We start from the raw sequence: 25663 nt of genomic DNA on the forward strand, positions 1-25663 counted from the left end.
TTCTACCACCGCAAGATGTTTCTCAAAGGGTTACCTCAGTCATGACTATGAATGTCGTTATGCTTCCCATCCTTAGATTCTGATGAAACATCCCTTACCCAAACTGACATCATAATAGCGGTGTGTCGGTGTCAGAGTGAACAGGCAAGGACCAGGATTCAGGAGAAATGTGGTCATTTCAGATGGATATGATGGTCACAGGATCACACAATCTGGGGGCTTATTCTAACTCCTTGCCTGATGTAGGAATCTTTTCTATTTCTTGTCCAGGTTCTATTTGATATCCTCTAGAGACCTGCTACTCATGGGAACTTGGGCCAGAAAAGGATTTTCCTATCTCTTTCTTTAAAGTTCTCAGTTTTCTTCTCTGTAAAGTGAGGGGTGGGCTTGGAGGACCCTTCCAGCTCTCATCCTATATGTTAATACATAGAACTTAGGACCTTCTGAGGCAGCTCATACCCCTTGGGGTCAGCTACAATGAGTAAGTTTTGCCTTAGACTAAGCTGAAATCTACCTCCCTGAAACTCCTAATCATTTTTCCTACCGAGTCAAGAAGAATAAATAAAGCTTCTTTCTCATTATGAAAGCCCTTCTAACATCTGAACAAATGTCCACCATTAAATCTTGTCAAATTCTCCATTTAAAGTTCAAGAATCTGAGTTCAAATCCCAACTCTCCTACTAGGTGCAATGATCCTAGGCCCTTAATCTTCCTGGGTTTTAGTTCTTTCACTTATAAAATGAGATAAGAAAGCAAACAAATTAAGTACTTAATCTGCTAAGAACTTGGACCTCATACAAACCCTGATTGTTGTTGTTTGTTCCAGTCTGACTGTTTCTGACACCATTTAGGATTTTCTTAGTAAAGACACTGGAGTGGCTTATCATTTTCTTCTCCAGCTCATTTTACAGATGAGGAAGCTGAGGCAATTGGAGTTAAATGACTTATCTACTCTCACACAACTAGTAAGTGTCTGAGGTCAGATTTGACTTCAGATCCTTCTGACTAGTTAAATGACTTGTCTACTCTCACACAACTAGTAAGTGTCTGAGGTCAGATTTGACTTCAGATCCTTCTGACTACAAACCCAGTGTCCTGTCTACTGTACAAACTCTTAAGACTAATGGACTCCTGAAATCCCTTCCAACTTCTAGATCCTAGATCTAGATCTAGATCCTTTCTGTATTTATGATTCTAAGATAATCTTCAAAGCTAAATATCGCAGGACCTTGTACCACTTCTCATGTGGTATGCCCTCCCTCCAGAAAAGCTCATCATCTTGGTCATACTTGTTTGGAGCAGGCCTAATTGTCAAGGTATCTCCTACCATGCAGGACCCAGAACTTGACGTAGGATTTCACAAAGAACAAGCATTAGGAGCAGGGAGCCTATCAACTTCCTTGCTCTGCACATCAGACAAATATTAATACAGCTACTTGCATTAGCTGCATGGTAAGCCTTAACATATTGTTGATAAACACTGAATGTGATATCCACAAAAATGTTCATTTTCATATATATCATTTAGCTATAGCTCCTTCATTATCATCTGCTTCCTAATACTTCGTGCAATAAAGGGGGGGGAAGCCCACAATACCTTAGCAATGGGATTTTTTGGTTTATTATTGATTTAATTAGGAAATCATAGGATCATATATTCAGAGTTGGACAGGAACTCCAACATTATCTAGTTTATCCCCAAATGCCATTTTATAGATTGAAGGGACCTGGAAAGCTTTCTAGTTCAACTTTTTTCATTTTACAAATTGAGGGAATCTGGGAAACTTTCTAGTTCAACTCTTTCATTTTGCAGATGAGGAAACTGAAGCTCAAAGAGTTGGATGACCTGCCCAAGATCTCCCCTAGATGGTAAAAGGGGCAGAATTTGAACCTGTTTCTCTGACTCCCAAAACAGTACCACCCATGTGGATTTCTAAATTTCAATCACAGCTTCTAAAAAGCAGCAACATTTTGCTCATTTTTTGCACAGCCAGCTAAGGTTTATTTATATGCCTTTGAAGCTTTTGGGGAAGTCCCTTAGCAGCACACAACATTGCTTGTCCTTTCCCAGCTTGCCAGAGGGCTGCTCTAAGTTTGGATCCATGTCCTACAATCGTACTCTGGGAAGCCAATTAGAGAAAAAGAGTGAGTGAAGAGAAAATAATTCTGCAAGACTGATACCAGATTAGCATCCTGCAGGGAAGGACATCAGACTTGCTGACCTGAAACATGCTGTCCATTAGTCATATTTAGAAGAGGCTTCCCCAGGTCCCACCCTCTGACAGTATCATTCCTGCTTTTCACATTCACTGATAGATGACTTGATTTATGATGCATCCTCAGTGTTCATGGTAGCATCGGTTTGGAGTTAAATGGGATCTTTGTTCTGCAGGTGACAAAGCTGACTCTCCCCCCCAAAAATGAGTGATTTGCCTAAGAATCATATGGATTTGAGACAGTATTTGAACCCAGGGCTGCCACTTCCAGAGCCAGAAAAATCCTTTCCACTCTTACCATGCTGCTTCTTCAACAGCTCATAAATTGATAAGAAATAGGATGTAATCTGAAGATAATTTACAAAATTCTAGCACTAGCAAAGACTTTGGAAATTACTCTGTCCACTCTCTTTGTTTTAAGAGAAAGGGACCTGAAGCCAGATTTATTTAATTTCAAAGAGCAAATTAGCAGCAGAGCAGAACCCATTTCCTGCCTCTCTTTCATGGGTTTTGTTCCAGGTTAATCAGGGCTTCTTGGTTTTCTCTATATGCAACACTCTATCTCCTTAAGACTTATCTCCATAAGCCTTTCTACAGGCTGTCCTCTGGGATGCATTCCCATCTCACATTTGCTTTGAAGAATCCCCAGATTCTTTCCATGCTCATTTGGAGTGTTACCTCCTACAGAAAACCCAGCATTCCCCTGGCATTTACTTTCTTTTGATTTTATATTTAATTTTCTGTATATAAATTCTTCATCCCTGTCCCCTAGTAAAATATAAGCTTCTTGTGGGCAGAGATTATTTCATTTTTATATAGCCTACAATCAAAGAATGCTTGCTGAATTATTGAATTAATCCAGTTCTGCCATTCCCATCCCTGACACTTCACGGACCAACATGATATGCTACCTCTAGTCAACAGGTGATGACAAGAAGTGGGTGAATCAAGCTAAGAGCTGCTCTTCCCACTTTCGCAAGTACTGACATTGTGTCTTCCACCATTAGGAAAACCTTATCAATACTGAACATGCACCAGGCTTCCAGTACATGCTGGTCTAACCTTGTGCCGAGAACATGCTTGCACAGATTCCCTTGGCTTACACAATGGCCCAATATTGCCATGTCCCGGGACAGATTTGCAGGTTTGGATGAAACAAGTAGTCCTAGATTCCGAGGGTCAGCCTTTGAGAAAGTTCTGCTACAACTCAGGAATGACAGATTTCTTTTTTTAGGTTGAGGGGGATGGAGAATTATTGTACTTCTCAATTTTCTCAGCCTGAGGGCTAAGGAACATTCAGATCAGTGTAAGATATAAGAACATTTGGATGAAACTATGGCTATTCCTCCTAGTTAATTCCCATTGGAGAACCTCACATTGATTTGGAATCCTTCTTTTGTTTGCTTTCCCTATATTCTTCCAATTTAGTTATTTTCTTCTTTTATACCTCCCCAGAGGAATCAGCAAACACCTGATTTCTCCATCATCTGCAATGTTTTAATTCAATCTGATAGACACCCCCCCTCAAGTATATTTTATTTCCTTAAAAGTCACTTTGGAGAGAGAGCCAGCTTTCTAGTTGAAGCCTATCTGTCAGTCAGTCAACAAATATTACCAAGCACTAAGCTGAGTGCCAAGGATCTAAGGGAAGGCCCCACAATCTGTATCCTCAGGAAGTGCTATGGGAGAGACCACAAGTTAATAATTGGGTGCATACAAAGTATGGAAGTCATCTAAAAGGAAAAGCCATTAGCAGATGAGGGTTTGAGAAGAGCCTCAGGGAGAAGGGAGGCTATGAACTGATCCAGGAAGCCTGAGGGAGAGAGGAGACAGAGCATCCTGGATGTGGGGAATAACCAGTGCAAAGTCAAAGAAGTGGCCAGTGAAGTGTCTACAAGGAACTGAATGTAGATTAGTACAGAGGGTATGGAAGAGGGTGAGGCATAGAAAAACTGGAAAATTAGGAAGGAAACAGGCTATGACAATTTTATATGTCAAACAGAGGACTTGATTTTTGATATTTGATATTAAAAGTGATCAGAAGATACTGGAGATTACTGAGGGGGAAAGGGTGTGGGAATGTGTGTGTGTGTGTGTGTGTGTGTGATAGAGAGAGAAAGAGAGAGAGAGAGAGAAAGAGAGAGAGACAGACAGACAGTCAATGTCTCAGGCATGTGTTTTAAAACTAAGCTGCAAAACATTTGCTGATTTGCATTGCTAAAAGGAGTTTCTTCACTAAAACTTCATTGATGACATCACAGGTCTGGACCAAAATAGAGTCTCCTAAGCACAACAGCTCTCAACCTTCATCTGTTTACTTTTTGCTCTGACAAATCTGAGGGTTCTCTGTGTGGGTATACCTTCCTCACCTGCTTATCCAGTGTGATTCTTGCCCATATCTTTCTACAAATACTTCTTGGAGACATTGAAAACCTTCTCTCTCAGTCTTTTTAATATCCTAGGCCATAAAACACAACAATTGGCGAATCCATTTGGGTGCTCCACCTCTCAATACATGATTGCCCTACATCTTTTTTAAGTCATACACATATTTTTAGATGACTTCTTATACATATGTGATTGCAGATAATATCCCACACTTGCTCCTACCCACTACAAGTCTTTCCTGTGCCTGTAATTTAAATTCTTCTTAGATCTAGATGCTCCATGATTCATAACTGCAAAGTATAACAAGTATAACAAAGGGACAAACAGTTGTATAAAAGAAATGATGAGAAACAGTTTACAATCACCAAAACCACTGACTACTTCTTAAGAGGAATACACTGTAATCTTTTTTTCCTGATCAAATAAAGCCTGTCCATTTGTAGTACCTGTGCAAGATGCCCATACTGATTAAAAAATAGCTGATAGGTTGCCATAGTCTAGGCAAGGAGTTGGCCAAATTGGGTCCATTTCTTGTTTTTGTTTTAGAGCTGGTCTTTGAGCCCAAGAATGTTTAGCTCCTGGATTATACAAAAACAGGCACTGGGTCCAATCTGACCCATCGACCATACTTTGCCAATTTCTGTTCTAAGCAATATATGTATTTCATCTACTTTGATTCTCTAAGCAGGAATGGTTAGACTAATCTTTTGTACATTTAATAAATATCATAAAGGAATTTTTAAAATGTTCTGGGATAGGGACCAGACCTGTGATTTCACTGATTTGGGGTAGTCCATCTTCCATTGGAAGCCAGCCATTTTTCTGTATCTTGACTAGAACATGGAGGAATTAAATGACTTGTCTAGGATCAAGTTGTATATATCAGAAGCAAGATTTGAAGACAGACTTTCCTGGTTATGAAGATGATTCTCTACCTACTATACCATGCTATCTCTTATTTTTCTCGGACTGGATTCAAACATTGTGAACAGAAGCATTTGTAGAATTTTGCCACCAACTGAAAAGTCCTTTTGTTTATATTCTATTTTTAATATCTTTTACAATATCATTAACTTTCTTCTCGTTTTACACATTTACACATGACAACTAAAGGAATAAATAAATAAAATTATTTCCATAGTTACGTTTGATGTAGTCTTATATAACTTTAATGTAAGTTTTGAAGATGCTTTGAAGGAAGAATCTTTGAGACTCCATTTAATTGTGCCACGTCAAATGATTTTCAGAGATAAATAACAAACACTGAGAGATTTTTCTTCACTTCTTAGTTGGACTATCTGGTTATAAAGATATGGTCTGTCTGTAAAATCTTGACTATCCTCAAGTTTTTCTCAAGGATACCATCAAACTTTACATAGATTCTTTTTAGAGTCCAAATACAGAGATTAAAAAAAAAAAACTGGCATATGAATCTGGTGGTTGTTGGTGCTTTGAAGCATGTCAATTAATTCTTTTTGGCAAAAGCAATCTGTGATCTTTTCTATTTTGGAGAATCTTCTCTTCAAAATAGGTTAAACATTAGATTCCTGAGTATCTTTAAAATTATGTTGCCTCTAATATGGATTTCCTCCTTTGGCAATTGGCTTCAAATCCATTTAGTCTTTTGTATATTCTAGTGGGTCAAACTCTGGCTCTGGCGTCAAAAGGCTCCATTTCTGTTCTTTTATTACCTATGTTACCTTATACAGATAACCAACCTCTTAGATCTCTGTCATCATCTATAAAAGAAAGGGGCTATATTAGTTAATCTCTGAAGTCCCTTACATCTCTAAATACTATGACCCTCTGGTTACTGATGCTTTCTTCTTAAGTGCTAGAGCTATTTCCTCACATAATAAATCGGGTTCTGAAGTTCACTATTAAGATTTTAAGTGATCTAGAAATCTAGGTTAAAGATGGCATTCAAATACAATATGATTTTGTGTCCCCTTATTTCCCAATTCTCACTCCCAAATGTGGATATTCTATAAGGCTTTCTGTTTTTTTCTTTTTGAATGCTTTCCGCTAGAGACCTCATCTATTTTCATAGTTTCAGCAATCACTTCTGTGTTGATAATTCCCAGTTTTACATCTCCAGTCCTGGCCTGCCTCCCTCCCAAGCTCCAGTTCTGAAGCTCTAATTGCCTACTAGACATTTCCAACTGAATATTTCACAGTCACCTTAGACTCAACATGCCTAAAATTAAGCTCATCATATTTCCCCAAAATTGCTTCTCCTTTCGGCTCTTCCATCTCTGCCAATGGAACCACCCAATAACTCCCAGTAACTGAGTCTTTGACTCATTTCTCTCCTGTATCTTTGAGTCATTTCCTTTCCTCTCTCCATCCTTTTACTACTGACCTTATTCAGGAAGTCCTTTACCTTATGTCATGAACGCAACAGGCATCCAATAAATGCTTGCTGACTGACTGATATTGGGTTCATTCAAACCATGTATTGAGTATTTAATATGGCACAAACCACTGTGCTAGGGTTGGGATAAAATATCTTTTAAATTTAAACAAGTATAATTTTACCAAAAAAATCTTAGTTTGGAAAAGGACTCAAAAAAGCCCTCAAAAACACAATTCTCCTAGGCCTTCATAAATCCACCTTCTGTAAAGAAGCCGTCTTCATGACACAATCCAGTACTGCTCACAGCAACCCAATGGGAGTCTCAGAAAGTCACTGGGAATAGTGCTTGCAGCCAAATATGAAATTTAAAATCCTCTGACTTCCTTTTCCTTCCTTCCCTACTCTCTTCAATTAGTAAGCAGTCAATTCCCAGGAAAGTATGACCAATTAACAAAGCCTCCATGACGACAACTCTCATATTCCCAAGTCCTACTGCAGGCTTCTTTGGCCTTCTGGATGACCTATTTCACTGCATCAAAAGAGATTATCAAAAAAGATAAAGGAGAAAAGCATTATTACTAAATATATTATGAGTTAATGGTATTTATCACTACCCATATATTTATAATGCGTCTCTGTACATATAACTATCATTATATACACGGAAGTACATAATTGACCACTGAATTTCTTTAAAGACTTAGGTGGTACAGTGAATAGAGCACAAGCCTGGACTCAAGAAGACTCATCTTCCTGAACTCAAATCTAGCCTCAGACACTTAGTAGCGGTGTGATCCTGGACAAATCATTTAACCTTGTTTGTCTCAGTTTCCTCATCTGCAAAATGAGTTGGGGAAGAAAATGGCCAATTACTCCAGAATCTTTGCCAAGAAAACCACAAATGGGGTCACAAGTGTTAGACAAGATTGGACAACAAGTGTTACCTCTTATTCCTTAAGTTGCTAATGAATGAGCTAGCCTTATCCATCAGGTAGTACTTTGTTCTGCAAATCTCAAATGTAATTTTCCTATAATGTCATGTATTATATAGTTCTGTGTTTATTTCTAACCTTTTTACTAGCCTCTGAGTTCACTCTCCAATAAGGATTTTGTCTTATTTTAACTTGTTAACCCTCTGATTCAATAACACTTATTAAATATGTACAAACATGACTTATACTTGTGTCAAGAGCTAGGGATGCAAAGACAGAACAAAATTGTTCCTGTCCTGCAGGAACTGCAGTTTTAGTGGAAATTCTCACACAAAGTTCTATGTATAGTTCGACGTTAAACATTGGTTCAATACAGACATCTAATGGATCAGAGGCAAAATGGATGGAAAGCTGGCCAGAGACCAGAAACACCTGGATTCAAGTTCCCCTCTGACATATCCTGGCTGTGTGGTCCTGGCTAATTCACTTAAACTTTCAATAGCTTAGACAATTCTCTAAAACTCTTCAAATGCAGAGAAGGTGTCAACCTGTGTTAGCAAAGGAAGTTTTCTCATCTGGGAGGTCCCTATATGAATGAAATTGTGGATTCAGTCCTGATCCCCACTCAACAAACATTTAATTGAATCAGAGAACTTCGGGGAGTTGCCTAACAGTTAAGAAATCATCTAATTTAACTTGATCATCACTAGTTCTTCACTCTGCTCTCCAAAAAAAGAGACAACATAATCATGACTATTATATTCTATGGAGGTTTCCATTTTTGGCCTATACCTCCCTCTTTCTGTCTCTGTCTCTCTCTGTCTCTGTCTCTGTCTCTATATATGTATGTATGTATGCATATATATTTGTATATATATATATATATATATATATATATATATATATCCATCCCACACTAAAAAGGGAAAAAAGTATTCTATAGAGCTAAAATAAAAATCCAATGAAAACTCTAAGAAAAGCGAAACAGGAGACATCTGCACCCCTCAGGGAATTCCTCAAAGTGTTGCACTGAAAAACTCCACTTGCTAAACAGTCAGGCAGATATTTGTATCCAAGCTATGGTGCCTTAGTAATAGTTCCCTTCCATTCATGCTCAAGAATTCATTCCCACTATTTTGCTGCCTCCTGATTCTCCCAATTACCGTAGAAGGTTGTCAAGGAAGGGATTCTTTTCAATATAAGGAAAGTAAGATCAAAGATATGAAGCCACTTGTTCAACGCTACACAGCTAGGAAATGGCCAGATCTCCTGCCTTCTAAATGAATATACAGCTTACATGAATACATGAGCTCCTAAGCGAAGAGACTGATTGTGAGAAGAAGCAGTTTGTGAGAGTGGGTAGGATGCTGGACTTAAGAGTTGACAAGCCCTCTCTTTGACACTCAAGGTGATTTTGAGCAAGTGATTTAACTGCTCTATGACTCAATTTCTCATCTCTGAAATGGGAGAGATAACTAATACCACTTTTACATGGTTGTCATGAGGTTCAGATTAAATAATGCACATCAAGTGCTTACAAGCATTAATGCACTTAATATAGTTATCATCATCATCGTTATTAACTAGGCAGTGGACCTGGGTTCAAATCCCAGTTCTGCTATTTACTTCTGTGTGACCTCAAGCCATTATTTCCAGGAATAAATAACAATAAAAACAGATGAGAATTAAAGAGCCCTCAAGTGAACCTGTCTCTTAAATGAAGCACATCATGTCAAAGTACCATTTAATGCAGATAGATGAACAAGCAGACAGATAAGCACACATATATTTGTTATTTACAAAGTCAAGTCCCCACTTAGTGAGAATAATGTTACCATTTCAGGGATACTTTATTCAACTCTATATTGTATATTTCCACCAAGCTGGAACCAATTATTAGATTTTACATAATTACAATTTTGAAACATACAACCACATTGTGGAGATTTATTATTTAATCTAGACCTAACTGTAGCATCATTATACTCAGGTATTATTCTGCAAATAGGCTACATGATTCAGAGACAAAGTTCCACGGCCAAAACCACGGGTTAGATTGAAGCAATAATTTATATAATTCAGGTCAAAGGAAGGCAAAGCATGGTTTGTTTGCACCTGGCAAAAGCAAAAGACCCAGATGTCCGTGTGAAAAGGCATGAGAAGCAATAAGGACCGTGGAATCCCTAGCTCATGATTGGAGGGCCCATCTAAGTGAATGTCATGAGCTGTTAAGGACCTAACCTTTAGTGGAAGCACACATTTAGTCTCATAATTTTTTAGTCTTCTATAGACTTTTTACAAAGCATCAAAGTCTTGTGAGGAAGGGAGGGCAAGTACCACCATCCTCATTTTATAGATAAGGAAATTGAGGCACCAAAATGGAACTTGCCCAGAGTTAATGAATGGCAAACCCAGGATTTGAAGCCAGGTTTTTGGATTCTAAGACCAGGGCTATTTATTCTGTACTAGTCTGAATATCTTCACTTTCAAAGGCAATTTTAGAAACCTCTAAGTTCCAATCTCTTCCCTGAGCCCTAATGAAACAGCTGGGTGGTCCAAAGGATAGAGTTCTGGGTCTGGAGATTTGTCTTCCTGAGTTCAAATGCAGTCTCAGACACTTCTTAGCTGTGTGACTCTGGGCAAGGTAATTCCCCCTATTTGCCTCCATTTCCTCATCTGTAAAATGAACTGGAGAAGGAAATGGCAAACCACTCTAGGATTTCTGCTAAGAAAACCCCCAAATGGGGTCGTAAAGAGTCAGACAAGCCTGAAAAAATGACCAGACATCCAAAAATGCCCAGCTCCTTTGGCTAGCCTTTGAGCCCCAACCATCATTTGGCTCCAACCTCCATTCCCAGTCCTATTTTCCATTCCTCTTGCCCTTTCATGACTTTTGCTTTAGGATTTTACCCCCGGTTCTAGCTTCTGGAGTTTGTGAAGGTCAGTCCCATGCCCGATATTCATTCTTCCTCATCTTCTTCCTTTGGGGCCCAGCCTAGGTGCCATTGCCTTCACAAAGTCTTTCCTGATCCCCCACTATCATTCTCCAATCCTAGCCATCCCTGTCCCAGATCACGGCAGAGAGCATCCCTGGATCTGGTAGCCAATCCCATTTCTGAAGCCTTTACCTGTGTGCCTCTGAGCAAACCAACTGATTTACCTAGCTTCAACTTCAATAATAAATAAGGGGAGTGGGACTGGATGGCCTCTGGGGTTCCTTCCAGAGATCTGAGCAACTACAATCTAGGTTAAAATTCTAGCTATTCCATTCACTGGGTGTATGGCCTTGGCAAAGTAACAATTTCTCTGGGTTCAGTTTATTCATCTTCAAAGACATAGGGGAAGAGATGGTTTGAACTAAACAATATCTTCGATCCTTTTGACCTTTAGATTTATGATATATTCCTCTTATTGTCTTCTACCTGGATCTCTTCTTTGGCCCTATCCCATTTTACCTTTTATCCTGCTTGTGCACATGCCATAGTCAACATATTCAACAGTGAGCCCCTTGTAAGCAGCCCCAGCACTAAGCATTAATGAGCATTGGTTCAATGATATGCTTAACTATGGGCAAAGCACCTATCCTGTCTCCGCCTCAGTTTTTCATCCATAAATTGGACTTGATGTCTTCTAACTTTCCCTTCTAGCTCTCAATATGAGATCCTAAGAAGAAATAAATAAAAGTTACAGAAGAGACCTAGCTGGAATAAATGATGATGATATGATCCTCAAAGCTTAATGAAGAAGCAAATATTAAAAACCACCACAACAATAAAAACCCTAGTCATTGTTTGTTTGCTTGCTTGTTTTTTAAAGGCCAGTATCCCTTTTACCCATCCCCAACCTCCTTTGCCATTAAAAAAATGTTTTCAAAACAAACAGATTCTTCAGGAAGATGTGTGTGCTAGGGGTAACTTCCCCTGAGTAAGGAAGGAGGGACCACAAACTCTCATTCCAATTATAGCTGCAAGTGAACTTTGATTCTACCGTTCAGCACTTTTCTTTCAAAGATCTCTAAATGCTTTACAAATATTAAGTAATTAAGACTCACAGGACCCTGGAGAGGCAGGTAACTATAATTATCCCTGTTCCACACAGGAGGAAGGAGAAGCCTAGAGTTTTTAATCAACTTACCACCCCCTGCCGAGGCTCCCCTGACGGCACAAGGTCAAAACCCCAAATTCCATGGCACAATCATCCCTTTAACTGCTATTTTCCTCTATGTCTCTGTGCACTGGACAAAACTGGTCATTTTTGGTAAATAGCTGCATCATGTATGGCTTGCATAGCCATGGTGCTGTTTCCTTTTTCTTTATTATTATTTTTTAATCTCACATTCTACTTAAAGTACAAGGAAAATGAGGCATTTTTCATGCTGAATTGGATTCACATTAGGGAAAAACAATGTAGTTGCCTTTATACTTGTATGCTCATTTCAATGCTCATTCAAGCACAACTAATGGCTCTGATGACTAACAGCACCTCATAATGGGAAAGCCACATGGCTTTGAAGGGAGTGTTTTAAAAAGCTACTTTTCCAAAATAGTGTTGTTTGCCGATCCAGAATGGACAGAGATGTGCTTCCTACAAGGTACAGTACTTTGACAAAGAGGGCCATTAAAAATACTCATAATTCTATCAGGCAAGTCTTGTTATTGCCATCCATTTGAGTGTAGGACCAAATAAGGACTCTCAGACCTAATCTGGGAATAGAAATTTAGCTTTGTGTATTGATTGGAAGTCTAAGGTACTGGAGTCTGAGAGAGGAACTAGGCACTGTACTGAGTGCTAGGGATATAAATACAAGGGAGGAAACAGGGGATGGATGGATGGAGAGAAAGGGTGATGTAGAGAGGGAGGAAAGGAAGGAGGGAGGAAAGGGAAGAGGAAGATAGGGTCCCTGCCCTCAAGAAACTTTCATTCTAATGAAAGACAGGATGCAAATAGATAAAACAGTTCTCTTAATAATAGTCCTGCAAGGGAAGAAGTAGAAGTATCACTATTTCTGTTTTAAAAATGAAGAACTGGGCTCAGGAAATTTAGGATTTGTTAATGGATTTTCCCAGGATGCCATAGATAGTAAGTGGCAGGATTGGCATTTAGATCCAGGTCTTTTGACTCCCCAGTCCAACACTCTTTCCATGAAATCGAACATTTGGGTTCATTCAAAGATTTTTTTCCTCTACAACTTTTTCCTCTACTAATTTTGTGCTCCTTAAAATTGATTGGATCTTTGGTGCAACTTCTGAATTGTGTTTATACCAACCTACTAAATATGGTATTATTTAATAGAGAAAATTCTTATGCTAAGGTGATAGCTACATTATCTAATTTACCCCAGAAAATTTCTCTGACTAAGGAGATCAGGAAGGAATAAGCTAATAGCTAAAGATAAACAGCTCCTTGCAGGAAATAATATAATAATATTATAGCTATATATAATATATATTATATATATAATAGCTAAAGATAAACAGCTCCTTGCAGGAAAAAAAAAATACAGAATTGTGAGATATTGGGCCAAGGCCAACTATCTAGCATTGTAATAATTCATTTTGGGGGGAAAACCCCAGCTTTTTCTTCTAGATCCCTTTTTCTTTATTTTTTTCCTTTTTGGGGGGAAGGGTGGCAGGTAATTGGGGTTAAGTGACTTGCCCAGGGTCACACAACTAGTAAATGTTAAGTGTCTGAGGCCGAATTTGAACTCATTGATTCCAAGGCCAGTACTCTATTCAGCACCATCTCGATGCTCCTTGCACTCCCTTTTCTGAGCTCCAAAACCGTCCATCCCCTTACAGGAAACTAACCTGAGAGATACGCACATAGGTATTCTCTTAAGATAGGACATAATGTATGGATTTTTTAATTTACAGAAATCATGTATGGCCTGCTTTTATCTTCTCTGACCTTTTCTGAAGCTTCTTCAAACTTCAGCAATTTTTCTGGCTGAAATAAATTATTCATTAATTCACAGCATTAATTGGCTGACTGATACTGAAACTAAATTCATTACTGTAAAAGGGGGTGGGGGTGAGGGGCAAGCAAAGTTCCTAGAGCTTGCCCAAGTGCTCAAGGCAACATGAAGTCAAGAGAAGAAAAGGTCTTTGCTAGGGTGCAAAGTATAAAGTGTGCAAAGAGCTGCTGAAGGAGGTGAGGCTGCCAGTTTAGCTTCTTGATTCAACTTGGTTTATTGGGAGATTTGTTCTAGGGGAACTTCTCGATTTTATCATGGCAGTAATGGGGGCAGTAGAACTCATTTTATATAAACCAGTTTAACAGTAACTCAGTTAAATGATGCACATGCTTCATAAATTTGCTGCACAAATGATTCATTAGATTAAATTAAATACCTCTTCTTCAAATCTGGATTTAAGGCCAAAGTTTTCTATTTCAGCCAAGGCCATCTCCAGTGGTATTGATCTATATCTAGCTACTGGACTCAGATGGCTCTGGAGGAGAAAATGAGGCTGGTGATCTTGTATAGCTCTCCCTCACTTAAAATCAACTCACTTGCATGTCATGGGATCCCCTCCCTGATTTCAGGGACCTCTTCTAGAACAAAGGACAAACAACAATCCATTCACCCATAAACTTTCCTCCTAATATTGGAAGGCATTTAAACAAGTTGTTGAGATAGTGTGTATATGTATATGTGTGTGTGTGTGTGTGTGTGTGTGTGTGTGTATATATATATATACATATATACATATATATAGCATTTTGTAAATTTTAAGGCACTGTAGAAATATCTATTTTTCTCCTATATATTTTTTGTTAAAATCAGCTACTGCCATATATCTTACATATAGCCATCATGCAATAAATGCCTGTTGATCTGAATTAAAAAATAGGTAATAAAAATATAAAATTAGGGTTAGCTAGGTAGGTGGCAAAATGGAAGAACACCAGTTTTGGAATCAAATCTGAATTCAAATCTGGCTCAGACACTTACTGAGGGACTCTGGGCAGGTCACTTAACCCTGTTTGCCTCAGTTTCCTTATCTATATAGGTTGGAGAAGAAAATGGCAAAACACTCCAGTATCTTTGCCAAGAAAACTCAAACTGGGATCATGAAGAATCAGATGCGACTAAAAATGATTGAATGACAACAAATAATGGTAAACACTATTATTCAGTAATAATAATCACTTACTTCATAAAGATTTTCAAAAGGCTAAAATGTAAATGACCAGTCTGTAAAAGATAGGTATACCTTCCTAGGAAAAAATAATATTTTATCTTTTTCCCCCTTGATCAGACTTACTTATGACTTCAATGAGGTAAGGATTTTCTGATCCGAAAATATCCTCTATGAAAAGCTACGACATAAAAAGTTGTTGAGGATTGCCTAGGGGCAGGAAGCCCTTAAAATGGCTTTTCCTGGTCTAAGGAAGGTGGGAGAAACTTGGGCCCAGGTCTGGCTCTCCATCCATTAAATCTCACTGCCTCATTTGGTGTTTCTATAGCCCAGTTTCAGCCAAGTATCTCTAATCTTTTCAGGGACTCATTATATCCTGAGATGGCAAAACAGAGAGATTCATGCAGGGGAAAGTGACTCATGAGCACAGTGACCAGTGCAGGTCTGATGTTTATCCCTCTCCTGGACCCAGAAATATGCATCTGCCCTTATTCATTTTAATAAAAATAGAAACAACTTTTGGGAACACAATAGACAAATTTTGAAAGTGAATTCACTCTAGCTATATTGTGGCAGATGGAATCCAACAAACCTGCCTTTTTGGGGGGCATCTAAGATTGTTTTAATGCAACATCAGAGGATCCCCAAGGAGCCAGAATGAGTTATATATTCCACAAAAAAAAGAAATAAAAATCTATTGATGTGATGAAAGTAGTAATGTATGAGTGGTAGGGAAGGGGAGAGACTTAAGGCATACATCCAGCACTCTATACATACCTGTGATCAAATGTTGAATAGGAGGAAAGGGCAATACAACAAGCGTTATTTAGCCAATGGGTCCAATAATGGCTTTTTCAGTGACTTTCTATTGCCAGGTAAGTAAAATTCAAACTCATTTGCTCAGCACTCAAGGCCCTCCAGTCTTACCTTCGGAGGTCAGATCTCATTCTATCACACACTCTGCTCCAGCCAAGCTGGATTACTTCCTGCTCCCTGAAAACATCCAGATCTGACAGCTTCTTTGCCTTTGCTTAACCTGTTTCCTGTGGCTGAAATCTCTCATTTCCCTTTCCTTTTCCATTTGCATACATTTGCATAAATTTCTTGGGTATTACACTGTCCAGGTGGTTGGAGAGGGAGCTCACCAGGCTGTGTGCCATTGCTTGGTTTTCGTTTTCATATCCTAAACTAGTCCTGAATACCTTTATTGACATCTCAATTCAGTTTCTTAACAACCCTATGAGGAGGTTCTATAGGTATTTTTTTTAAGCTCCATTTTTAAATTGGGAAACAGATGCTCAATGAGTTTAAGCAATTTGCCTTGGGTCACCCAGCTAATACCTTGTCCGAGAAAGGATAGGAATCCTGGGTTGGGGTTTTTGTTTTGCCTCCAGATTCATTTAACTATTCATTTTGGCTCCTTGAAAGTATTACTGTTAAATCACAGGATCATAAATTCATAAATCTTGACCTGAAATGAACTGCAGAGGCCATCTATATTCTAATCTAATCCCTTCATTTTGCAGATGAGGAAACTGAGACTCAAGGAGGGTTTTTGTTTTACTTTTTTAAACAGAGGTGAGATTTAAAGACTGCCTCTAGATTCCCTGCCTTTAGAATCAATGCTCTTTCAACTGAGGCATACAGATGACATTCAGAAGGCCCCTATCTCCATTTCCTTCTACATCATCCCAAATAATGTCTAACTCCTCCTTGCCCCACCCCACCCTTCCCCCATAGGCTAGCACCTGTATTATCCCCAGGTAGAAGGGAAAATCAGACACGCCCCTTTAATGGATCTAGTTTGAAAGTGTGTCTGATCACCATCTTCAAAGGACCAGAAACCTCCAACAACAGGCTTTGGGCTTAAAAATGTTAAGGCTGACTCACCCTTGCGGGAAGGGCACAGGGAACCCTGTTAGGCAGTAACCTGCTTAGCTGGGTTAGACCTAGGTTATAATGGGAATCCCCTTCAGGAAGGGAAGTTTGCCATTATGTGGGGCTTGGGAGCGGGCCAAGCCAGCTACAAATTTTTTTTAAAAAGAAATAAGATCAGAGTGTCATGTTTCAGGGCTCTCCAGAGCTGGCTTCTTTTTGTCAACAAATCCGCCTGAAGTTGGTACCTTCCAGGACTTCAGGAGGTTCTGATGAGTTGGGCAGGGCTAGCCCCTTGTTTGAGTGTATTCCCTATTCCACATCAGGTTATCCAACCGTGATCACCGCAGAAGCATCTTCCCTTAATGGAGAACAGAGCTACTTTAAAAGGCCCCATGCCCTTCCCAATTTTTCCATAGGCCGGCTCCTCCAGGTTTCCACAGCCAATTTGCTCCTGTGGTTAATTAGTTATCTCTGACAATTTCCATTGTAGAAAATGTATCTGCACACAATTAGACCAACTCAAGGCGCAGACTGGCATGTCTCAACTTTATTTGATCAGAAAATAGCTCAGTGATGGAGTGAATTTTCCCTCCTGGTGAAGGGACACACCTACCAAAGAATGCACAGGATTATAATTCTAAAAGGGAGGACAGGAAAGTTGTCAAGGAAGCCAATGAGGAGGAGAGACAGAGACAGAGATAGAGACAGAGACAGAGACAGACAGAGAGAGGAGACAGAGAGAGAGAGAGAAAAGACAAGAGAGAGAGAAGAGAGACAGAAGGGGAGAGAAGAGAAAAAAGAGAGAGAGAAGAGAAAGAGAGAAGAGAAGAAAGAAAAAGAAGAGAAAGAAAGAGAGAAGAAAAGTGAAAGAAAGAAAAAGACAGAGAGACAGAGAGAGAGGGGGAGACAGAGAGAGACAGAGAGAGAGAGAAAGTAGTAGGAGAGGGAGGTTATATTAAAGGGTAAATAGAAGTCCTGTTCCATTCCAGGAATTCCAACAGGGGGAAATAGAATAAGCGCTGAGGGGGCATTAACTCTCATTGTTCATCTTTACAAGACTATTTTGGGGGATCTGTTTGCTTAGCTTTACTGAAGCACAAACACAAACACCATGGCCGTCCAGGTCCTGATGTACTGCCTTATACAGTGTGTGAGTAGATGCCAAAACATGTATGGACATGCAACCCTTTTTTGCAGAGACTTAAATGTTCCCTGAGCTAACGAGGATTAACCTTGTGAACACATGGAGGAAGCTGGTGGTTCAACACATCCATCAGTTGTCCTTGGGGTTATTTTTATATCCAATGCTATAATTTCTCTTAATTACCGTAAAGCCCAGGAAAGTAAGTGCTCATTATTTGTAACTTAATGCAGGAGGGTGAACAATTGAATCCTCTCCCCCTTTCCCAGCCATAGTTCTAGGGGCTTGAAATTCTGGACAGCATAGTAAACTAAAGCTTTATGGTCTCATGGATAATGAGCCATGTGGATCTTATTGACAAAACTCAGCTCCCACCCAGAACCACCTTAAAGTGCAAGAAAAATATTAACATCTTGGGAGATCGAAGACACCATATTGGATCACATCCATATAATTTCAGCCATTAGGATTTGTCTGGACAGAAAGATAGGGAAATATAATGTAGGTCCCCCTCCCACAATCTTGCATCTCCTGACTCCATATCTGTGTATAGACTATTTTCCAAGCCTGGGCCCTTTGCCCTTCAACTTCTCACAATCTAGAGCTTTCTTCAAAGTTCAGTTTAAGACTTCCTTCCCACAATAAGGCCTTTTTTGGTTCCTCCAGGTATCAGTGTCTCCCATGACCCAAATTACTTTGAATTTATTATTTATTCATCCTGTACATACAAAGAGATAGTGTGGAAGACTGGACAGAGAGCTGCTCTTCAGGATTCGAATCCTTTAGACACATTCTATTTATGTGACCCTGATCAAGTTATTTTACCATTTAGTATCTCAGTCAATTCTCTAAGCTTATTAGTAAATATTGATATAAATTGATGAAAAGAGTTCTTTCCTAGAAAGGTACTAATATTGATGAAATAATAGGTCCTGTCCAAATATAAAGACATTAAAAATATTTATGTAAAGAGAGGAACAATGAAAGAAAAAGGAAGATAGATGGGTGGGTGGTTGGATAAAAATAGAAATATTGATTAATAGATGATAAAGAGATGACAAATGAAAGGATAGATGAGTGTGTGGGTGAATAGCTACATAGATGATTAGATATGAGATGAAGAAAGATAACAGGTAGATAAATGGATAAGTGACTTGGTGAGTAGATGGGTGAATAGACAGATAATAAAGAAAAATGATAGCAATTGACCTCGTAGGATCATAGTACCATAGATATGGAACCCTATGGAACCTGAGAAGTCATTGAACCCATTCCCCTCATTTTATGGATGGGAGAATGAGATCAAATCACATGGTTATTAAGCTACTGGGATAGAATTTGAGCCTAGATGTTTTGGACTTGAAATACAGCACTCTATCCACTATACTACACTCCTAGAGGAAGAACAAAGGAAAGACCAACTCCTCAAAGACCAAACTGAGTTGACAGTCAAAGAAATAATTTTGCTGAGACTCTGGGTCTGTGAATCTAGTAAGAAGACATCCACACAAAGGGGAGAACACTTTGCTGGCATCCATGGCCAGGGGAAGCAGGCTCCCAGGGCAGCAGCACTAGGGGGATCGTTAGGAAAAAATTGGTAATGGCTGTTAGGAAGGCCTTTACAGGGGACAACTATACGTCAATGGTGGATCAAGTCAGGCACCGTCTGGCAGTTTATCCTATGTACATGCTCAATGCAGGAAGATCATTCTGGATGAAGAGAAAGAGAAGGAGGATGATGAAGAGAAGGAGGAGAAAGACTAAAACAAGGAGGAGGAGGAGGAGCAGCAGCAGCTTCTGGAGATGTGAAAGCCCAGAGGGGAAAATAAAGGCAGCCATAGTAAGGCAAGGAGGTTGGGTAACCCTTGGGTCTGACCCAGGTCCTGTTTTTCTCGGAAACTGCACAAGATGGAATTTTTCCTGAATGGGGCCAGCTGGCCCTGACTTGGCAAGACCGAGATCCCGGTCTCAGCCTTCCAAAGTGGAATCACTGAAGTTATCTGAGGAACGCCCGAATATGGTTTAAGACATACCGAGATCCTATCATGGCCATAAATCCTCTGGTTGGTCTATGATAACCAAGCTTACCATAATTACCCAGAAAATTTGTGGGTAGTTCACAAAGGAGAAGAAACTTTAACCTGACAACGTCACCACTCAAAGTTTAAATTGCATAATGGGCTGATGAATTTATCTTGTAAAGTACAGCCTTAATTAAATAATTACAAATCATGGAAAGAACGAAAATGGCAGATGGCAGAATGCAACCCCGACAATCCAGGGCGCAATTCCCAATTACATTGTGATTTTTGGTCAAAGCCCTTAATCTCAGGCCCTGGGAACAATGTTAATTGCTTGATAAGAATTTTGCAAGCCCCCATCCCCCAAGGATTTCTCTTCTGTTCACACTAATGTTGATCTCCCTTCAACTCCAGGGTTGATGGTTGTGTGAATAATGGATGCATTTTCAATTTTCCATTGCAGGTAATTCTACAAGTGGTAACTCGGGTTCATTTCATCCATGTCACCAGATCCAAGGAAAAGCCATGGCACAGAGGCATTATTTCCATCAGAACTGATGTCTGCATTGGGAACTGTCCCACATTCCCAGGGCAAGACCTAAGAGCAGCCAAGAGAGTGAGCCGCCATCATTGGGACATTAGCCCAAGGATGTCATTGCTCTGGCCCAGTGTGACCCTGACCCTGATTTCTAAGCTTCTAGGAAATAATAAGACCCCTGATTCCCCTTCCTTTCACACCCCATTCTTGTGACGTGATAAAAATTATCCATTTTTGTGTTAAATCTGTTTGTAATGTGAGAAATCATAGAATAAAACACCTTTGAGACCCTCTTAGACCTCCCCACCTCATTTTGAAGGAACCAGATAGTATAATGGATAGAGCACTAGACTTAAAAGTCAGGAAAACCTGAATTCCAATATGTGGCCTTAAATGCTTACTATGTGACCCTGGATGAGAAAATTACCTCATCTCTCTTGACTTCAGTTTTTTCATCTATCAAATGGGAATAATAAGAGGATCAATTCTGGCAAGATTGTGGGGAGGATCAAAGAGATCCCATATTAAGAACCTTTGAAAACCTTAAAGCACTACACAAGTGCTAGTTATTGTTATCATCTCATGGGCAAGAGCCTGCATGACCATCATCCCCTCTGACTGACCCCCTGAAGAAGCCTGTGCAGTAGGAAAAGGCAAAGCTGTATCCCCATTTATAAACCAGACAGGTTCCAGGACTCCCTGTGGAAAACACAGCTACCTGATTTTGAATTCTGCCTCAGATAATTCCTAGTTGTGTAAACCTGGGTAAATGGCTTCACCTCTCTCTGTATGGCTCAGTTTCCTTATCTGCATGATGGAGATAATAATAGTATCTATACCACAAATGAGGGTCAAATGACATTTATATATTGATACGGATAGAATATACAGAGATGTCTAGATCTGAGTATAAGAATAAGAATAATATATCTGTATATAGAAATAGACATCTGTGTTCAGCTGTTATCAGTCATGTTTGATTGTGTGACCTTCTTTGGGATTTTCTTGGCAAAGAAACTGGAATGGTTTGCCATTTCCTTCTCTCATCCATTTTACAGATGGGGGAACTGAGGCAAACACTGTTAAGTGATACCCAGGGTCACAGAGCTAGGAAGTATCTGAGACCAAATTTAAACTCAGGAAAATGAGTCTTCCTGACTCTTATCAGTCAAATACTCTATCCACTTAGCTGCCCCATCTGTCTCCTTATATTTATAGATAAGTATATAGATTGAGACATATATTGATCTATATAGAAGTATGATAGCTATTTTTATATATTTATCCCTATATGTATATGCTTTAGATAAAGCTAGACATAGATATATAACACATGAGTGTTAGACATGTGTGTATGTATACATATGCTTTATATGTGTTTAGATATACGTGTATATCAATATGTGCCAGGTATTATACTAAGCACATGCATGTATAAATCTGTGTATATAGGTATGTATATATGTATACACACATGTATATGTATAGACATAGGGATATGTGTGCATATACGCATGCATTACAATGCACACAGCTGTGAATATGTCCACATATGTGTACACACATGTATCTGTAAGCATAGGGGTATGTGTGTACTACATACACACACACATAAACCTAGGAATGTGTGTATCCACACATTACACATACACACATGTGTGTACAGGAATAGGGATGTGTGTGTAAACACACACCTATTACACACACATGTATATACAGGCATAGGCTCTAGTGTATCTATACATATTACATATAACCACATGGATTACAGGTATAGGGACGTGTGTACACACCCATTACACACATGTATGTACAGGTACAGGTTATGTGTACCCACGCATAACATATACACACATGCGTGTACAGGTATAGGGATTTGTGTACCCACACATATATTATACACACATGCGTGTACAGGTATAGGGATGTGTGTAGAAACACACATTACATATATACACATATTTATATGTAGGAATAAAAATGTGTGTATTTATGCTTATGCGTGTATTCACAAACACACACGAAGTATTTTGCTAACCTTCAGGCATTATATAAATGCTGGTTATTCTTATCCCACACGCAGACACTGAAGCCTAGAGCGATGAATTTACTTGCTTAAGGTCACCCTGACATTAAGGAGCAGAGCAGCATTCGAACCCGGGTCCCAGTGTTGGCTCCGCCTTCCGGGGAGGGAGGCCCCTCCCCTTGGCAGGTGCGAGGTCTTCTTCCTCGTGGGGGGGAGGGGAAGCGGGGAGAATGGGGCTGGAGGTGGGGGAGGGGAGGCCACACAGTGAAACCACCCTTGATCCTCCCTGCCCTGAGTCAGGAGGAGTTGCCCCGGCCCACTGCGTGGCGGGGGTGAGGGTATGGGGGACAGACTTGCCATCTTGCGCCCCTCCCCCGTGTCCCGACACGCCTTCAGCCAGATCTGAAAAGCCCCCGGGCCTCACTCCCCCGAGGGCATTTGCCGGAGCCAGGAGAGGACCCGAAGGGAAGGCCGCGGGCCTTGCCTTACCCCTGGGAGGCTTGGCAGCCCTTTCAGGCCGGGGTGTGTGCGGGCCGCCCCCGAGGATGATCTGGGGGCGCGCCCCCAAGGCCCGGTGGGCTGTGGAGGCGGGGTGCCGCTCGCTAGGCCGACATGCTCCGAGCCGGGGTGAGAGGATCTCAAATGTGGAATGTCTGCGCCGGTGCCCGGTTCAGGGGATGTCGGGAGTCCCTATCACAAGGGAAACTTGTCCACCCTTTGAGAAAAGTCCCTCTTATCACCTCTCCTGCCCAGGGGGCGCAGGGGATACACAGTGTGGGGGGGAGGTATCAGATGTGTGTCTCCCACCCCGCCTCACGGCAGCTCGAAGGGAGTCCGGAGGCACGGGGTCTCCCCCTGCCCCTTCTGGGAGGCCGGGGTCCGTCTCAGCTGCATCCGACGCTTTGGGGGACAGGGGCGCTTCGGGCTGGGGGCTAGGGCCTGGCGGGGGTAGAAGCCTCACCAGCAAACCAGCTAACTTGGAGAAGAGAAAAGGGATCAAGGAGCTCGGGGATCCATCCATGGCCCAAGCCACACACGTAGCCCAACTGCAGCAAAGCATTCTGGGACCTGAGGCATCTTCTGCTGAGCTGGAGCCCGGCTCGCCGCCCTCGGGCCCTTCTCTGCGTCACTCCCTTTCTCTGGGCATTGTCCGTGTAAATGAGAGCTCCCTTCCAGCCCCAAAATGGGTGATCCCGGACTTTGTACTTAATTTAATTCAATTCGACAAAACATTCACTAGGTGCCTATTACATACTAGGGACTATGCTGGGTACTGGGGATACAAATAAAAATGTGATATAGCTTTAGCCGCCAAGAAGAAGCAGAGAAGAAAATACACATTATGTACAAAGTAACAATTCTGATGTGTGAGCAAAACAGGGATCCGGAAGGGAGCTGTGTAAGAGGAGGGAGCATCTGAACTGGGGTGGGTTTTTTATAGGATATTTTCTTTTTCGTTATGAATTTAACAATCATCAACAAACAAAAATTTTAATATACAAAAAGGAGGGTAGTATATGAACCTATGGATTTTTATTACATATCATTTGAAATCTTTTTTAAACTTTTTTTCTTATATTATTTGAAGTTTTAAAACTGCTTCTTAAATTTAGAAATGTCTTGAAGGGAGCTAGGGCTTCCAATCTAAATCAGAGAGCATTCTAGTATTGGGGAGTATAGGGAACAGCCTAATAAAGGCACAGAGAAGAAAAGATGGAAGATCTGCTTTAGGAAACAATTGGCTATGGTGGCCAGAATATATTCCACAAAGAGTTAGTAGGCACCTTTAGTTCCAGCCCTTTATTTTACAGATGAAGAAACTGAAGTTTAGAAAAGGTAAATAATTTGTGCCAGGACATACAGGGAGGAAGGGGCAGAGCCAGGATTTGAATACACACTTTGGAACTATATATCAGCATGCTTCCCAAAGTCCTCCCTCCCCATGATTATTTACTATATTACTTATATTTAACATTTTATTTCTATTATTTATTTATTTTAAAAACTTATTTAATAATTCCCCAGTTACATGTAAAATATCTTTTTAAGCATTTTTTTTAAAACTTTAAGTTCCAGATTCTCTCCCTTCCTTCCCATCCCCCTCCCACTGAGAAGCCACATGTAAAGTGATGTAAAAGTCGTGATGCAAAAGAAAACATAAATCTCCCCTCTTCTCAAACAAAAACAAAAAAACAAACCCTCAAGAAAAATCGAGTTTAAAAAAAAGTATGTTTCAATCTGTATTCAGACACAATCAGTTCTTTCTCTGGATATGTTTAGCATTTTTCATCATTAGTCTTTAGAGAAGTCAGGGATCAATGTATTGCCAGGAATAGTAAAGTCACTCCCAGCTGATCATCCCACAACAGTGTCATTCCGTTGTACACGTTACATTTCACTTTGCTGGAGTTCATGGAGGACCTTCCAGGTTTTTCTGAGAGCATTCTACTCATTGTTTCCCACAGAACAATAATCTTCCATTATTGTCACAATTCAGACATTCCCCAACTGATGGGCATCCCCTCAATTTTCAATTCTTTGCTCTGAGAAAAGAGCTGCTATAAATATTTTTGTACATAAAAATCCTTTTCCTTTAAAAAAAATCTCTTTGGGGATTCATGCCTAGTAGTGGTATTGTTAGGTCAAAGGATATGTATGATTTCATAGCCCTTTGGGCATAGTTCATATCTTTTGATCATTTATCAATTGGGGAATGGCTCTTTTTATTTTTTTTTAAAACAAGTCTGACTCAGTTCCCTATAGATTTGAGAAATGAGGCCAAGGAATGATTTATATAGAATGGGGTAGACCATTTTAAAGGCTTTCCCCATTTACAGAAGTACAGTAATAAATACATGGGGAAGCTTTTAAATGTGTTTCCACATCGAAGGCATCTTAATTATAACTATTCACTGCAGCCCTCTGACACGACAAAAAAAAAAAAAAAAAAAAAAAACTATAGGATTCTCCTCTGGAAAGAATTGATAACCTCAACATTCCATCAGCGACATTCATGGGAAAAGAATTT

The 25663-nt window shown here is 40.0% G+C and overlaps 1 protein-coding gene and 1 long non-coding RNA gene across 7 annotated transcripts in view; one reads left to right on the forward strand and one right to left on the reverse strand.

Annotated features, from left to right (window-relative positions):
• Nucleotides 1–20817, forward strand: part of LOC116420159 — a 133373-nt gene extending 112556 nt beyond the window's left edge. For both annotated transcript variants that reach the window (XR_004230435.1, XR_004230434.1), the window contains one exon: nucleotides 20535–20817. This is a non-coding gene — a long non-coding RNA (uncharacterized LOC116420159). The remainder of the gene's footprint in view (nucleotides 1–20534) is intronic.
• BDNF (brain derived neurotrophic factor) overlaps nucleotides 1–25663 on the reverse strand; it is a 74840-nt gene that overhangs the window by 2145 nt on the left and 47032 nt on the right. Inside the window, exon 1 of one of the 5 annotated variants that reach the window (XM_031944160.1) lies at nucleotides 12027–12370. The exons of the other annotated variants lie outside the window; for them this stretch is intronic. The gene's annotated coding sequence lies outside the window, so the exon portion shown is untranslated. Of the gene's footprint in view, nucleotides 1–12026; nucleotides 12371–25663 lie in introns of those variants that run through there. 5 annotated transcript variants of the gene reach the window in all.

This window comes from Sarcophilus harrisii, chromosome 6 (genome assembly GCF_902635505.1).
Source record: "Sarcophilus harrisii chromosome 6, mSarHar1.11, whole genome shotgun sequence".
Lineage (NCBI taxonomy): Eukaryota > Metazoa > Chordata > Mammalia > Dasyuromorphia > Dasyuridae > Sarcophilus > Sarcophilus harrisii.